Source organism: Heterocephalus glaber, unplaced genomic scaffold (genome assembly GCF_053883595.1).
Source record: "Heterocephalus glaber isolate CG9 unplaced genomic scaffold, H.glaber_assembly_v1.0 deba00001553, whole genome shotgun sequence".
NCBI classification, from domain to species: Eukaryota; Metazoa; Chordata; class Mammalia; order Rodentia; family Bathyergidae; genus Heterocephalus; species Heterocephalus glaber.
In genome coordinates this window covers 23,583,575-23,599,429 of record NW_028258344.1, presented here as the reverse complement: position 1 = coordinate 23,599,429, position 15,855 = coordinate 23,583,575, and the positions used below count along the sequence as shown (strand labels likewise).

Genomic DNA, 15,855 nt, shown 5'->3' with positions numbered 1-15,855 from the left:
TTATTCTCCTTTGGTTTTCAGAAAGGTTCTCCTTCTTGGCTCTGCATTAGCTATTCTCTGATATGTATGGTGGGAGTTATGATTCTTATTTCATGGATAAAGAAACTTATCATGATGTGACTTTTAATAGTTTTTTTATTTTTAAGGAGAATTAAATTCTTGGTTTTTTGGGTAAATGCAACTTCTCCTAACAGTATGCAGCCCTTTGGTCAGATTCTCTCCGAAACAATTTCATTGGGAATTTTCCATTGTAAATTTATTACCACGGTGGATTTATGTTTTGTTCCTTTACAGATTTATTCTTCACTCCCTTTTCTGTTTCAAGTCATGAAAATAATAGAAAGTTTTAGTTACATAAAGCCTTGCTGTATTTCAACTTATTTCAGAATGTAATAATGTGAATTGAAGAAAACTCTATGGAATACCTTAAAATTACCCAGTGTTAGGGCCAGGGATTTAGCTCAGTGGTTCTGCTGCCTGCCTCACAAACACAAGGTCCTGAGTGTGATCTCCAGTACCAAAACAAACAAACAAACAAACAAACAAAAACCCCAAGTATCCTTTTTTAAGCAGAAACTTTTCTAGGAGGTGAAATAAAATCTCCATATCACAATATGTAAAATATTTAATGGAAACTAAGAATGTCAATAAAATTGTGAGTTATGGCATCAAATATGTTTTAAAATACCCAAGTGTAGAGACTGTAAATGTTTCAGTGCAATCCTGGTCTTGTTAAATATGAAAGCATCTCTTTACAGTAAGCTAATGATCTGCAATAATATCCTTTCAAATTTTCTACTTTCGAAGATATAAATTGAGCTTGATTTAATTTTATTGTCTTTTTTTGTACATAGATCTTATAACCTCATGCGTAGCCCATATATTTTTATGGGAGTATGCTTGATGGACTCTGAAATTACAGGTCATGAATTCCTTTTTAATTATAGAGAAAATCTCCCTTTACTCTGTACTGCTCTCTAGTGTTTGCTTGTTAAAGTCAAGAGAGCACTGTGGAGTGAGTTTTACTACTCTGATCTAAACAATTAATAGCTTCAGAGAAGTGCCAGGGAATAGTCTTGGAAGACTGCACAGTTAAACTCTACAAGGCCCAGCTTAGCTGTTCCACTGAGCTGTAGATAAGAGGTGACCACATTTAGACACTTTAATTGAAATGCGTTTGGCTTTCTCCAGGTTTTATGGGAAAAGGGCTTTACAATTCTCAGAAGTAAGAACTATGGTATGCTGTCATCATGTTGTCAGAATGCTGGAATTGAATTTTACTCTCCAGTGGAGATATTTTTAACTACACATGAGGTTGATTTGTTTTTTTATCTCAAATAGAGTTTTTTGGAGCCCATTCTATTTTGGGGACTTGATTCATTTTTTTTTCCTGCCTACAATTGACCTGCTTGAAGGTGAATGATACCTATATAAAAATCCACCATTCCATTATCCTTAATTGCTATGAGAGCATAGATGGTGGTTCTTTGTAGCTAGATAGTTTTGAGGAATAAACTGAAACTTTATGTTAGGAGTAATTTTTTACTGAAGAATCTGTCACATGTTTGTATCACATGTAGAAACAGAATGTCTGGAGCTAACAATTATTATATAGCTTATCTCACAACAATAAATCTTTCAATTAATCATGTTTACAGGTCAGGGCTGAAAATTCTGCTCTGCTTCTTACCTATCACATTTATGACTTGATCAGGGAACAATCTGAGATTTTTCCAGGGACCAGATATATTTTCCCAGGGATCTGATAATATTTTAAAATTATATACAGTAACAGAATTCTATGTCAGGAGTTTCAGGAGATTAAGCAGTTTGTGGATGTAGCATCTAACCTAATTAGGCAGTTTAATTCATCAAAATATATTACTTTCTTACTATCTGCAATATACCTTTCATGAAGTGAAGGATATAAACGATTCATTTTCAAAGCATTCAAAAGGCACTTAAATAAAAGCTCAAGAAAGATTATAATCATCATCATCATCATCATCATCAAAGTAAATCTATCAGCAGAATGAAAATTTATTTCAAACTTGGGATTAAAATAGCTTCAGAGACAAGAGGTGGTGTTATAATACAATGCGACATTTCATTGTTCTCATGGCAATAGTATCAAGCTGACATTATTCCCATTTTAATTGAAAGAAAATGAGGCTCAGAAGAGTTGAGGGCTTGCCTAGTGTCACAAAATGATGACAGACAGTTCAAACTGGATCTCTTCTGATTCTGAAACATTTTATTTTTTTAATTAACTTTTATCAAAGTTCAGAAGCAGAAGTGATGATTAATAAAATTGTTACCATTATACTCCTTTTACCTATAAAGAAGTGAGGCTCAGAATATGTGAGTGACTTGCTTTGTATTCAACAGACAATAATAGTAGATCCAAGATTTGCATGTAGGTCTTTAAAAATTTTTTTATGGATCATTTAAGCACATATCGTAGAAAGGTACAGTGTGCCTGAATGTACCCATTATTCAGCTTCAACTTATTAGCTCACAGCCACATTACCTCCTTACTTACTGTCTCTGCATTGTGAAGTAAATCCTAGATATAATATTTCATCCATATTTGAGTATGTGTCCCTAAAAGAACTCTTGTTAAAGAATGGACACATAGCTCTGTGTTCATACAAAACAGAACTACAAACAAATGATTCCTTAAGATTATCAAATACCAAATATATACTTTATTTATTTGAGATTTTGTGCTCTATCAAATCAGGTACTAAACAGTACATATACCGTGTTTAGCTGGCAGATCTCTTATGGATTTTTTAAAATTAAAAAACATTACAGTGAAAAACACTTGCCAGTAATTCTCTCAAAATATTCCCTCTCACTTTTTTATTTTCCTTATTTTTTATTAGTACAATGGCATCTCATCTCACAAAAGCTTTTGTTTATGAACAATTTGGTTTGCAAACAGAAGTATTTGACAAAATTTTATTTCTGTTTGCAAACTCTGTATCAGTTGACAAACATGACCATGACCATCTTTCCCCCACGAACATCAATGTGGCCATCTTTTCCAGAATTGTGGAACAAATTAAGTTTGTGAATTGAGGTACTACTGCACATGTTTCTTATACATAATGAATATAGTCATTGAGGGGCATTGATAAATATACATATCACATGTTGATCCTTTTTACTTCCCCGTCCTCATCTCTCCCCTTTCTTTTATTTATTTTACTAGCAATTGATGGAATCATTTGTTTAGACTGTTAGTTGTGATTTTCAATTTGACTGGATTAAGAGACAACCAGCAGATTAGTAAGGCACAATTTTTGATGTGTCTCTGTGGATCATGCAGGCATGACCTCGGAGTTCGATATCTGCTATATCTGGTTCTTAGCCTTTTCCCCTCTGGTGTTCTCCTGTTCTATTTCCCAGCTGATATGAACTAAGCAGCTTTGCTCTGCCATGCCCTTCTGCCATGATGTCTCTGCCTTCAAGTAGCCAGCCATGTCCTGAATCTTCTGAAACCATGAACTAAATAAACCTCCTCTCTTTTAAATTGTGAATGTTAGGATTTCATTTTTACCTGCAATGGGAAAACTGACCAATACAAAAAAATGGAACTAGAAAAGTGGGGTGATTTCTGTGACTGTATCTAACCATGTTGTTTAGAAGCTTTTCTGTGCCACTTGTGGGAAGAATTTAGACTTGGAGATATTGGGTAGAGATGTTCTAGAGTGTTGTAAACAGAGCCTAATGAGTGGTTCTGGTAGGAGTTTAGAAGACCAGAGTGCTGATAAAAATGAAGACAATAAAAGCCTGGTTCAGGAGGTTTTAGATGGGGACTCTCTTGGGAGTTGGACTGGAAGCCATGCACATTAAATTCTGACAAAGAATTTGTGTACATTTTTCTTATATCCTGAGACTTTGCAGAAGGCCAAAAGCTATGGACTAATTGATCTGAAAGTGGAAGTTTGAAGGCAGGCCAACTTTTTGGTGGAAGCATGGATGCTGCTAGCTGCTTTTAGCCAGATTTAGAGCTAGAATTGGAAGCAAGAAACAACCCAAAATATTTGAAAAGCTTAGATTTTGACTCAAATAACCACATGTAAAATTGGGGCCAACGAGGGATCACTGTTGAAGGAACTTGTGCCATTAACAAAACATTGTATACTTTAAACTGAGGCAAGAAGAAAGATGTCTTGAGGGGATCTCAGGAATCAGCAAAACACTGCCCATTGAAAGTGAGAGTGTGAAAAATGTAAACCTTTAATTTGAGAAGAGACCCCCTAGGACCCTTGCTCAAGAAGGACCATCTAGGAAATGGGATCCCTGGGATTCATCCCCCCGAGCTCAGCCATCCAGGCACCCAGAGAGTATGGCAGCCATGGTCCAAGAAGGCCTGTCTACTTCTTGAGCTGATAGCAAATCTTGGCATTGTTCTTGTGATGCTGGTTGTTCAGGAATATATAATGCAGGAGTTGTGGGGTCATGGAGGCTACTGCCCAGATTTCAAAGGAAAGCCTACAAAGTCAGGCAATTTGCCCCCCAAAGAGGTGTGTGTATAAAGGTGTGAGAATGAAGCTAAAATTGGTGTGGGGACCCCAGGAAGTTGGGGATGCCAGGAACGAGGAACATTTATCATGGAAAGATATTGGCTATTAGTGGAGTCAGACAAAGGTAAACCATGTGGGCTGCAACTCTCAAAGACCATAGTGGTGGGGCATCCCAAGTCCTTCAGAGCTCACATCTCACCACTGTGTACTTTGGATGCTGGACATGAAGCTGCAAGACTTAATGTCTGTCCTGCTGGGTTTCAGGTTTGCTTTGGTTTTATTCTTTTCTATCCAATATTCTTCTCTTTTGGAATGGGGATTTTTACACTGTATCATTGTATCTTGGGATTTTGCAATCTGTATATGATATTTTTAGGGATACATAGCTAGTAGTTTGCTTTGAGTCTCAGAGGAGACTTTGACTTGAACTTTTGAGCAGTGCTGGGACTACGGAGACTTTGGAGAAGAGACCTTTTCCCCCCCTGGTTGTATGTAGGATAGTTGCATCATAATAGGCAGAATTATGATTGTGTTATTGTCTTTATTTGAAGATTGATTATGGTTTAAGGATATATGTTTGAATGTCAAGTTGGCAAGGGGTAGATTGTGACTGGAAATCATGATTGTCAACTTGACTGGATTGAGATTTCTAGAACAAGGACCTACAAGCCCCAGGACACAGATCAGTATCAGTCTCTGGCCTGTTAGGAACCAGGCCACAGAGCAAGTAGGAGGTGAGCAGTGGATGAGTGAATGAAGCTTCATCTGCATTTACAGATGTTCTCCATTTATTGCACTGCTACCTCCATGAGCTCTGCCTCCTGTAAGAATCCTTTTTTTTTCACATTCCAAAATTGAATTTATTTTGTTAGTGTTAAAAATAACAGTATCACCAAAAGATAAATACCATAATTTAGAGTATTCATAATTTAGCATATTACCAAGACACGCAAACCATAAAAAATGATATCCAAAATTTTGATAATAGCAGCTGCCAGATGTTTAATAGATTCCTTCAGTTATAATGATCAGTAAGGTGAAAAGATTTGGCTTCTGACGTATTATACAGGTAGATCTGTAAGTGTTTCGAATGCCTTGCTTCTAGTCGTAGCTGTCTAGCTCTTTCTTCTAGCTTTCTTCTCTCTTTCTTTCTAGCCTATTGCTCTGCTATTTTCTCTATTTGTTTCCTTCTTAGCCATTGTTTAAAAGCCTTTTCCTGGCCTTCTGTTCCTTTGCAGAAGAATAAGCATTCCTTTTGCTTTCTTAGTTCTTCTGACTTTCTTTCTTTCATATGCTCCTCATGCTTTCTCTTAAACCATAATTGAAAAGCTTCTTATGGATCTGTCTTCTTGTCTGCGGTTCATGTCCTCAATTTGCTTAACTCACTGGATTCTCTGCATTTCTAGAACTTTCTCTCTCTTTTCTTGCAACCATGCTTTGAAGACCATGCCATTCTCTTTTTTCTTTTGTTTCTCTTCTTCTATTTTCCGTTGTTCTTCTCTCTTAAGCTTTTCTCTCTTCTTTTTTAGCTGTTTCTGGAGTTCTTTCTGTTGAAGGGAAAGATAGTATGTTTAGGCCACTGGAAATATATTGGCAGACTGTGTCCAATGATGAGATTTCCCATTTCCTTTATTTCGATCTGAGGTGGCAGCAGACTGTGGATGAGTTTTGGGGTTGGGTGGTGGCTGAGGGACATAAGTCAGCGGCTCTCCTGTTGATGACTTAGTAATGTGAATCTCTGCTGTGGGCTCTTCTTTCTTGACACCATTGATAGATAAGTTGGGAGATCTGAGTAACAATTGCTGGGGTTCATTTTCAGTACTATTAGCATTAATAAGGGGGAGGGGCAAAACCCCTGGCTCTCAATATCTTGTAAATTCAGAAGTTCAAACTGTCCATCTTTTTCTACCAGTATCTTCATATCCTTATTTTCTTCAAAGCTTCTTTCAGTAAGTGACAGGAAGACATTTTCTTGCTCTAACTCATTGGAAATACATAACTGTGATAGTTTTCCAGACACATTATTTTCATTTTCAAAATAAGTTTTGTATCACTGTCCTCTAGTGGATGAACTTCCAGATCAACTAATTTGTCCTTGAACTTAAGTTTTCATTCCCTTTTATCATCCATGGGTTCTTGGGTCTGTAGAAGCTTGTTAGCTTGTATAATTTTCTCCTTAATATTTCTGCTTACTTCCTCCTCCTCTTTCTCCTCCAGGTCTTTCTGACTTTCTAGTTTGGATTCCTGAAAAGAGTTTTCACTGTCTGAATCTGATATGCGATCCAAAGACTGAATACTTGGGACAGAAATAAAGTCCTTTCTTCTTGGAGAAACCTCATCCTTCAAAGATTTGTCAAGATCAGAAAGCTGTTTCATGTGTTCTATTTCTGTTTCATTTTCTTTTAATTCCTGATTAATATTCTCTTCCTTCTCATAAGCCATCTCTGTTATCCTGGCATCAATTTATTTTTCATTAATTAACCACTCGAGGGCCTTTTCAAAGTCATCTTCGTATTCTCCACTTTCTTTTGAATCAGCATCTTTATTTTCATTCATTTCCAGTTTGTTAAAGAATAATTCCTGTGTGAGATGCGAAGGCTGGGGTCACAGAGAGGGCCGGGAGTTCTTCTCATCTTGTCTTTCTAAACTCTGACCGGAGGCAAAGGAAACCCCGGCACTACCATGACAGCAGCGTGTCTCTGCATCCTCCATCTGGGCTCCCCCGCTTCCGCCCCCACCCCCGCCCCCACGCAGGCGCAGATGACCTCCTGTAAGATTCTTATAGGAGAGATAGCCCTAACGTGAGTAATTGTACATTTGAAGATGCCCTTATGAGAATCTAATGCCCAGTGATCTGAGGTGGATCTGCAGTGGTGATGTTAGCACTGGGGAGGGGCTACAAAAACAGATTAACATTAGCAGAGAGGCTCGACTGCACAGAGACCATGATAAAGTATTAGCATACTCATATCACAACCCTTTCAGTGAGTGGCAAGTGACAAGCTGCATCTGATAGCAAGTGAGGTGATGTTCTTCATTTGTACAGCTGCATCTCTTATCAAGGTTTCAGTCAGAATTGAAAACATATTTCAGCCTGCCCACTGTTTTATTTGGCACTTGTGTCCATGTCTCTTTCCTGTAGTGTGCACTTGCCTCCATCACAGTTTTGGTATATTCACAAGACAACTCTAGCCTAAGTGAATGAAAAAAAAATACTCCTGAAGAACTTATTTGAAAAGGGGGAAAGACAAAATGATGAGATCACAGAAGACTCTAACACTGCTGACAGAAAGATAATTGCATATAAAAGAAACTACCAAGAGCCCTACTTGAAATATAGGTTCCTGTGCAATGATTAACATTTTCCAAGCCTGCTTTTTAAAACGTGTAGTGACTGGCTATCCCATGAAGCCAGGGAACTTTCAAACACATGGATATTGTTATGGCTTGTGTCTAGATGTCCCCTCAAAACATCATGCAGTCTTAGGTGGGGCTTTTTGGAGGTGGCTGGATCTAGGGTATGTGCTGCTGGGATCAAGAATGTGATGGTAGGATTAAGGCAGCACTCCTACTCCCTGGGTGTGAGTGCTACCTGCCCTAAGTGTGGGTAGTCTGGATAAGATGTAAGGGAAAGAAAGGCAGTCTCTGCTTGTTGCTTGCTGCCTTGATGTCTTCTATTTTCTGCTTGCCATGAACTGTTTCTCCTCTGCAATTCTTCTCTGCCATGCCACTCTACCCTGGAGCCAGCTGATTATAGACTGAAAGGTCTACAAACTGTGAGCAAAAATAAACTTTTCCTCCTTTAATTTTGGGTCTTGTGTATTTTGTCTCAGCAATGAGAAAAGTAATGAAGATAGAATTTGGTACCAGAAATGGGATTGTTGCAGTGACTGTACCTGACCATGTAAGTCAAGAGCCTTTGAAACTGGATTGTGGGAAGAGTTTGGAAAGGTTTGGAGATGCTGACTGAAGAAGCAAACCTGGAACATCTTAAGAGATTGTGGTCAGAAGACCAGAATGCTGATAGAAATGCTACAGGCAAAGACCAGGCTCAGGAGGTTTCTGCTAGGAAGAAGGCCTGTGTTGGCTGCTGGACTCCAGACAAAGTGTGTTATGCCTTGGCAGAAAGTTTGTCTCTATTTTGATTATGTCCAGAGACTTTGCCTGAGACTGAGAATAAGGGAAGTGGATTAATTAATCTTGAAGAAGAAATTTCAGGGCTGTCTAATGTTGAGGCCATGGCATGGCTACTGTTGGGGGTTTTAGCCACATTTATGTTGAAAGAAAAATGCCAAGCAGAGTGAATTAAAAAATTGTGAATTTGGCCAGGAAAAAAGCTCCAATAAAGCTGTGGACTGCAAAGATAGAGCAGAGAAGAACATGGTTGCTGAGAAGTAACAAGACAATGGAAAAGATGACCTGAGGACATCAGAAGAAGCAGTGGGACTCTAGCCTTTGCCACCTCATGGGTGCAAAGGTGAAAAAATTTGTTTTGAGAAAAGAGCACCAGAGCATCATATTCCAGAATGGTGGCAGCCTAGAAATTTGTTCCTCAGGATTGGGTTCAGAGTGCTCAGCGATCCTGTAATGTGATCCCTACAGCCAAGAGAGAAGGAAGTTTGGCCATTGCTCCAGTTGGCAGCAGACCTTGGAATCATCCACGTGGTGCTGGTTTTAGGTATATGCAGGATATAAGAGTTGTGGAGTCAAGAAGGCTTCTACTCAGATTTCAGAAGAAGACCTGGGAGAGCAGGCAGTGTGCCCCTGAGAAGGCAGTGTGTGAAGCTGTGAGTATGAAGCTGAAGGTGCAGTAGAGACTACAGAGTATTGGAGAAGCCAGGAACATGAATCATCTGAGGAAACTGCAAGGAGTGAGCAAAGGTGACCAAGGAGAGAAGTCATGGGAGTTACAACCACCAGAAGTGCCATAGTGACAGAGCTACCCAAGCCCTGTAGAGTTCACAACTTGCCACAAATTACTGGGGATACTGGACATGGAAACTACAGGATTTAATGTTTGCCTTAGTCTTGCTTTGTTCCCCTTCCTTTCTATCTCCCTTTTTGGAATGGAAATGTTTATTTTGTGCCATTGTATGTTTGATGTGTTTAACTTTCTTTTCATTTGTGCAGGGGCTTGCAGGTAATAGTTTGCCTTAAATCTCCGAGGAAACTTTACACTTAGACTTTTCAGCAATGCTGAAGCTGTTAGGACTTTGGCAACCCTTGGAGATGGACTAAATGCCTTTTGCATAAGTGGATGTGGATGAGTCTTTGGAGGGCCAGGGGTGGAATGTTGTGGCTTGTGTCTAGATGTTCCCCCAAAGCCTCATGCAGTCTTAGGTGGGGCTTTTTGGAGGTGGCTGGATCCAGGGTGTGTGCTGTTAGGATCAAGGATGTGATACTGGGATTGATTCACAGTGCAATGTTAGGATTAAGGCTGCCTCCTCAGGTGTGAGTGCTGCTTGCTCTAAGGTTGTGTGGCCTGGATAAGATATAAAGGATAGAAAGAGGACCACTGCTTGTTGCTTGCTGCCTTGCTGCCTTTTGCCTTCTGCCTGTCATAAACTGTTTCTTCTCTGCAGTGTCCCTCTGCCATGCCATCCTGCCTTGGAGCCAGCCAATTAGGGACTGAAATCTCTACAAACTGTGAGCCAAAATAAATGTTTCCTTCTTTAACTTTGGGTGTTGGGTATTTTGTCTCAGCAAGGAGGGAAGTAACAGAGACAAATAGCAAGTACTCTGCATTAAAAGACAAGTCTTTGGAGTTTGTTAAAAAGATTATGAACAGGAATGACAGAAACAGTTATTGAAGTCTACCACTTCATCAAATGTGTCTGCAATGAAAGCATCATTGAGTGGTTAACTGCATTGCTAAAGCTAAGAAACCCTTTACTATTGGTGAAGAGTTGATTTTACTTGCTGCTAAGGAGATTTGCTGTGAATTTTAGGAAATGTTGCAGTTCAAAAGTTGGCACATGTTCCTCTTTGGCTACCACTATAACTAAACAATTTGATAAAATAGCAGAGAATACTGAGGCACAATTGTTAGAGAGGATTTAATGGGTCACTGTGTTATGCCATCCAGGTTGACAAGTCTACCAATATTGACAATAAGGCACCAAGGCCTGTTTCTGTGTGATATAGTTTTCAAGATGATCTGCATGAGGATTTGTTACATGCACTTTCATTGCCAACTAACACCACAGCTGCAAAAACATATCAGGAAAACTGAGTCATTCATTTTGTGTCAGTAAATGCAGGTGGAATGTCTTCCACAAGTTTATGGCTCTCAAGTTTCACAGTTTGTGTCAAAGAGGTTGTTTCTGAGTGAGTCTATTCAAGGGGACTCTGATAAAGTGGAATCCTGAACAGACCAGGCATGACTCTAAGAGACCCAAGTGTTTAACATGTCCTCTTCTTTTCCACTCCAGTGGCCACTGCTTTAGTTTAAATTATGGTCTTTCAGTTACTGTACTCCATTAAACTGGTCACCTTATTTTTCTTACAATTATTGGCCTAAATTTTAGTTGGATAAAATCATTCCACAACTTGAACTCTTTTGCATAGTTGCAGTAATGTTTTTCAATAGTTGACCAGTCTCCAGCCATTGAACCATATCTCATGATGGCTCCTATCTACCCCACAGCATTTTCAACCTGGGCACTGTATTTTACTTACTCAAATCTCTTCAGGGCATGTTGTATCTCTTGAGGTAATTGTGACTTTTAAAATTTTCTTCTATGCCAGAAATGAAACTTTCTCATAGTTCTGTGCTTTAAATTTCTCTTCTTTGAGAACAAGCTAAAAGATTATCTGATTGTTCTCAATTCTTTCCCACCTGCCTCCATCCTCATAAGTCAAACAGAACAAGAATCTTCACTGCCTAAGTGTGCTTTGCACAAACACATAATGTTGGATCATTGCACTATCTTACAGTTTGCAGTATATAGCTCTGGCTTCTCCTCCTCTAGCTCCTCCTTCTTGGTTGAAGTCTTTGAGGAGAGAGACTGTGTTGCTCACATGCACACACATGACACACACATTTAAAGACATAGATGTATTACTTTTCCTTGCATTTTGGTATCAGGGATCGAACTTGGGTCCTTGTGCTTGTGCAGCAGGCGGCGAAACCACTGAGCTAAATCCCCGGCCCCTTTTCCTTGCATTTTGAACTGAGTCTAGTGCTGGTATATAGTTAGATCTCAATAAAAATGATTTTAAATGGACATTAACCTAGGAATATGAAGAAGAAACATGTCACTCAGGGTCCCAACAGGAAACAGAGGCATGCTTAGACAAAATTCAGATGAGAAATAATGAAGGGATTATATACAAAATATGGATGAACAAACCAACGAGGGGTGTTCAACATCAAGCAATAGCTAGAGCAAGAAGCTAATGCTGAGTTGTTATTGCATTACAAGCTTCAAGCTCCGAAGATTGATTGTCCCCTACCCATTTAAGATGGAGAAAAATGGGTGGCTGACAATCTATGGAGTTTGAAGCTTGTAATACAGTCCTTCAGAAAATTGTAGATATTGTTATTATTTGTTTAAAATTAAGTTGCTTGGGGAAAATGTACACCTTAACTGAAATTTCCAAGTATTTTCCTCATCCATGTCCTAGTAACAAAACAACAAAAATATAACAGCAACAACACAAATGACCCCCTACTATGTACCAGATGTTGTGATAACCTTGTCATGCTTTGTCATTTATTCCTCATTGCAGTCCTCATTCTACAAACGTGAAAGTGACATGGAGGTCGAGTCATTTGCAAGAAGCACAGCTGTTTAGTGGTGGAGATGAGGCTTGAAATCAGGTTAATCTGGCTCCACAGCCTCTTATTTCCTAAACTATACTGGTGCAGGGAGAATCAGTATTCTGCTTGATTCCAAGCCACAGCATCCTCTAATAGATTGTGCAAGGTGAAATTCTCCCTGGAGGCAATCTGCATAAATTGTGAATAGTGTCTGTGCAAAAGAAACCTAGGGAAGAGACTACTAGTTTTGACTTAAACATAAAGATAGGTTATTTTAATTTTAACGAGGAAAGAAAGATAAAAATGCTGATCAAACCCACTGAACATCTAGTTACCTAGGAGGGTTTTAATTAGAAAATCTCAGGGTATATGCCTAATGAAATGATAACACTATAATTGAATATAGAGACATGTTGGTAATTAAATGATAATGCAGAATAAGTCCTTTTAACAGTTTTAATTCTTTTTTATATTACACATTAATAGAGTAACACCCCTAATATATCAGCCTATAACATATATAGGGTACTTCACCTATTTTAGCCATTAAAAACTTGATTTGGTACCATCTTTCTTTCTGTCCTTTCTTATTCATAAACTTGAGCTGTGTAAGTGTGTTTTGTATTTTTGATTAAGGTAATCTAAGTAAAGTGGACAAATTTTCTCTTTCATGTCTTCAGTACAAGTGATTTGGACAGTCTTGTTTTCTTAAATGAAATTGGGTCTCCTAGCGTCATGGCTGGCCTATTCAGGATTTCTCTTCGTCAGAGTCCCCTTGTGATAGGGGAAGTGTGGAGAGAGCGGAGAGGTGCTGTGACACTGTGCTACCTGTCCGGGACCTGGAACTGGCTTCCTGACCCCCGAAGCAGGAACCGTCACTCACTGAGCAGGAGCAGCACAGGTAGACCAGTGGCATTGCTGCATTTTTGGTCGTCGTAAGTGTCCTGGCCAACCAAGGGCTCAGGGTAAATCTTTTAAAATAATTAACTTTTGAATCATTGGCAGTTTCAATTCTGAGGGGAGCTGGAAGAAATTGTTGGAATTCCTGTTTAGTTTTCCAGAAAATAAAAGGCATGTGTGACCATTTAGGATGACTGTCAGCCAGGCAAACAGATGTTTTGCCCTGTTTTTGAATTCTGCAGGAGGACATTTTGAGGTTTATGCTATTTGTTTGCCCTCTAGTTTGTGCTTTTCCACTTAGCTTTTTCTTATTTTGCTATCAGCCACTGTTTGCTTCCTTCTCTGTATTAAAAGGTTGCTTAGGTGTTTTGGTGCCAAACTGATAAGGATGTTAGAATTACTAATGGAAGAATCAAATTTATGTGTCTTTTGTTTTCTTTTTTTTTGGTACTGGGGATCGAACTCGGGTCCTTGCACTTGCGAGCAGGCGGTGAAACCACTGAGCTAAATTCCCGGCCCAAATTTATGTTTTTTAAAAAAATAATATTTTAAAGTAAATGGACTTCTGTTTGAAAGGCATTATTTTAGTATTTATTCTTAGTATAATTCTCCATTAATTATGTTGGTGTGTAAAGCTCTGGAGAACTTCATTACAGCTGACATATTTTCAAGGAGAAGATGAATAATTCAAATATTCTGGAATTGTACCATTTCTTGATCTCTCTGACTCTGTCAAATCATTTTCATTTAATATTCTTTTTAATTCTTCTCCCCCTTTTAAAAGTTTTTGTGCAGAAATCATGTCTTGTGACTCCTTCAGTGGAGATCATGTGAATTTCTAAGTCAAAAATTTTCCTTTTGTAATTAGATGTTTTCAAATCTGGAATAAGGAATGCACAGTCACCAGCTTCCAGTTTTCATCCTCCCTTGACTCTGTTGGTGTGTATAATTCAGTCTCCTCATCTTTGTCCTCCACTGAACATGTGTGCTTCCTTTAGCACTTAATTCAATAATTACTTCATATTCTGGTACAGCCAAATCTTCAAATAGTAAGAAGAAAATCATTTCAGTGTTTAATTTTTATTTAAACCCAGAGTTGGATGAATTGGTAAATTTTCAAATCAAGATCCTGTATCCAGCAGACTGTTGCAAGTACATTATTATTTCAGCCATCCTGGTGGCCACATTTAGAAGCAGTGGAGGAAAGAGTTATCATTATGACATAAGGGGCTAATAGAAAAACAAGCCACAGTGTTCAGCACTTCCTGTAGACAGATACTCTGAGGCACATGGAATTATATTAAGAGGATACACTGTTCCACAACTGGATCTACAATGTCTTGAGGCTGGTTAAGAAGTGAAAATTCATCATTTAAAATTATTTCCCCTCTTAGGATAACAGAATTCTGGATATTTGGGGAAAATTTTTGAAAGTTTTCTATAAGTATATAAGTAGTTGAATGATTAAGTAGTCGATTTGCTATAGGATGCTTTTGATGTCACAAAAACTATGAAGATGGAAAAGCTAAATCTTGCTATATTTCTGTACCCAAAGTAAGCAGTACACTTTAAAAGCAATTAAAAAATTAATGTTGATTTTAAGGAAGAGTAGAACTTTTGTGAACCAAATTCTGAGCTGAATTTCCTTGTATAGTATTTCATTAGGAATATGGGACTTAGGTATTTTCAACACAAATATGATCAATTTGTGAAGCCTGAGCAAATGCTTTGACTTTGTGAATATATATTTTGCAGTTCGAGGTTGGCATGTTGAGTATTTGAGAGATTACTGTGTGCCAAAAATGAGAGGGTGGAAGTATTTGGACTGCTATGGCCTTCTTTTCCTCTGTAAGCATTTATGCATTTTTAATGCCTTATTCTTTTTTTTTTTTTTTTACTTCTTTTATTGGAACATTTTAGGTATACAATTCATTTACATTTATCATTGGGTGTGTGTTTGTACCTGTACATGATATATCTTGGTTCTTATTTTTTCCCCATTACCTATGCACCCTTCACCCCCTCCACCCTTCCCTATTTACATAAATTTCATTTCCATTTTTTTCTCATAGTTTTTCCTTTCCCTCTTTTCCTTTTCCCTTCCCCACCCTTCACTCCTTCCTCTTTAGACCTTTTTTCTTATTTCAAATTATCAATTATTCATTTTAATCATTTTAACCCTTGTTTACACTATCAGTTTCTCACACTAGAGAAACTATTCAGTATTTACACATGTGTGTCCTATTTCACGTAAGAGTATGGCCTCGATATGCATCCATTTAGCTATAAATGACTCTAGTTTTTCATTCTTTATGGCTAAGTAGTATTAAATTTTATTAAAAAACCCCCACATTTTCTTTATCCAGTTTCCAGTTGATGGGCACTTGGGCTACTTCCAAGCTTTAGCTATTACAAAACTGTGCCGCTATGAATATGAGTGCACATATATCACTGTGGTATGATTCTTTTCATTCTTTTGGGAAGATACCCAGCAAGGGAATAGCTGGGTTAAATGGGACCTCTAGTCCTAGTTCATTGAGGTATCTCCATACTGACTTCCACAGTGGTTGCACCAGTCTGCACTCCCACCAGCAATGGAGAAGGGTTCCTTTCTCCCGACAACCCCGCCAGCATTTGTTATTTGTTGATTTCTTGACA

The 15,855-nt window shown here is 38.3% G+C and overlaps 1 pseudogene; it reads right to left on the bottom strand.

Moving 5' to 3' along the window:
• Positions 1 to 5,550: 5,550 nt before the first annotated feature.
• On the bottom strand, positions 5,551 to 7,119 carry LOC101713416 (coiled-coil domain-containing protein 181 pseudogene; annotated as a pseudogene).
• Between the last annotated feature and the right edge of the window lie 8,736 nt (positions 7,120 to 15,855).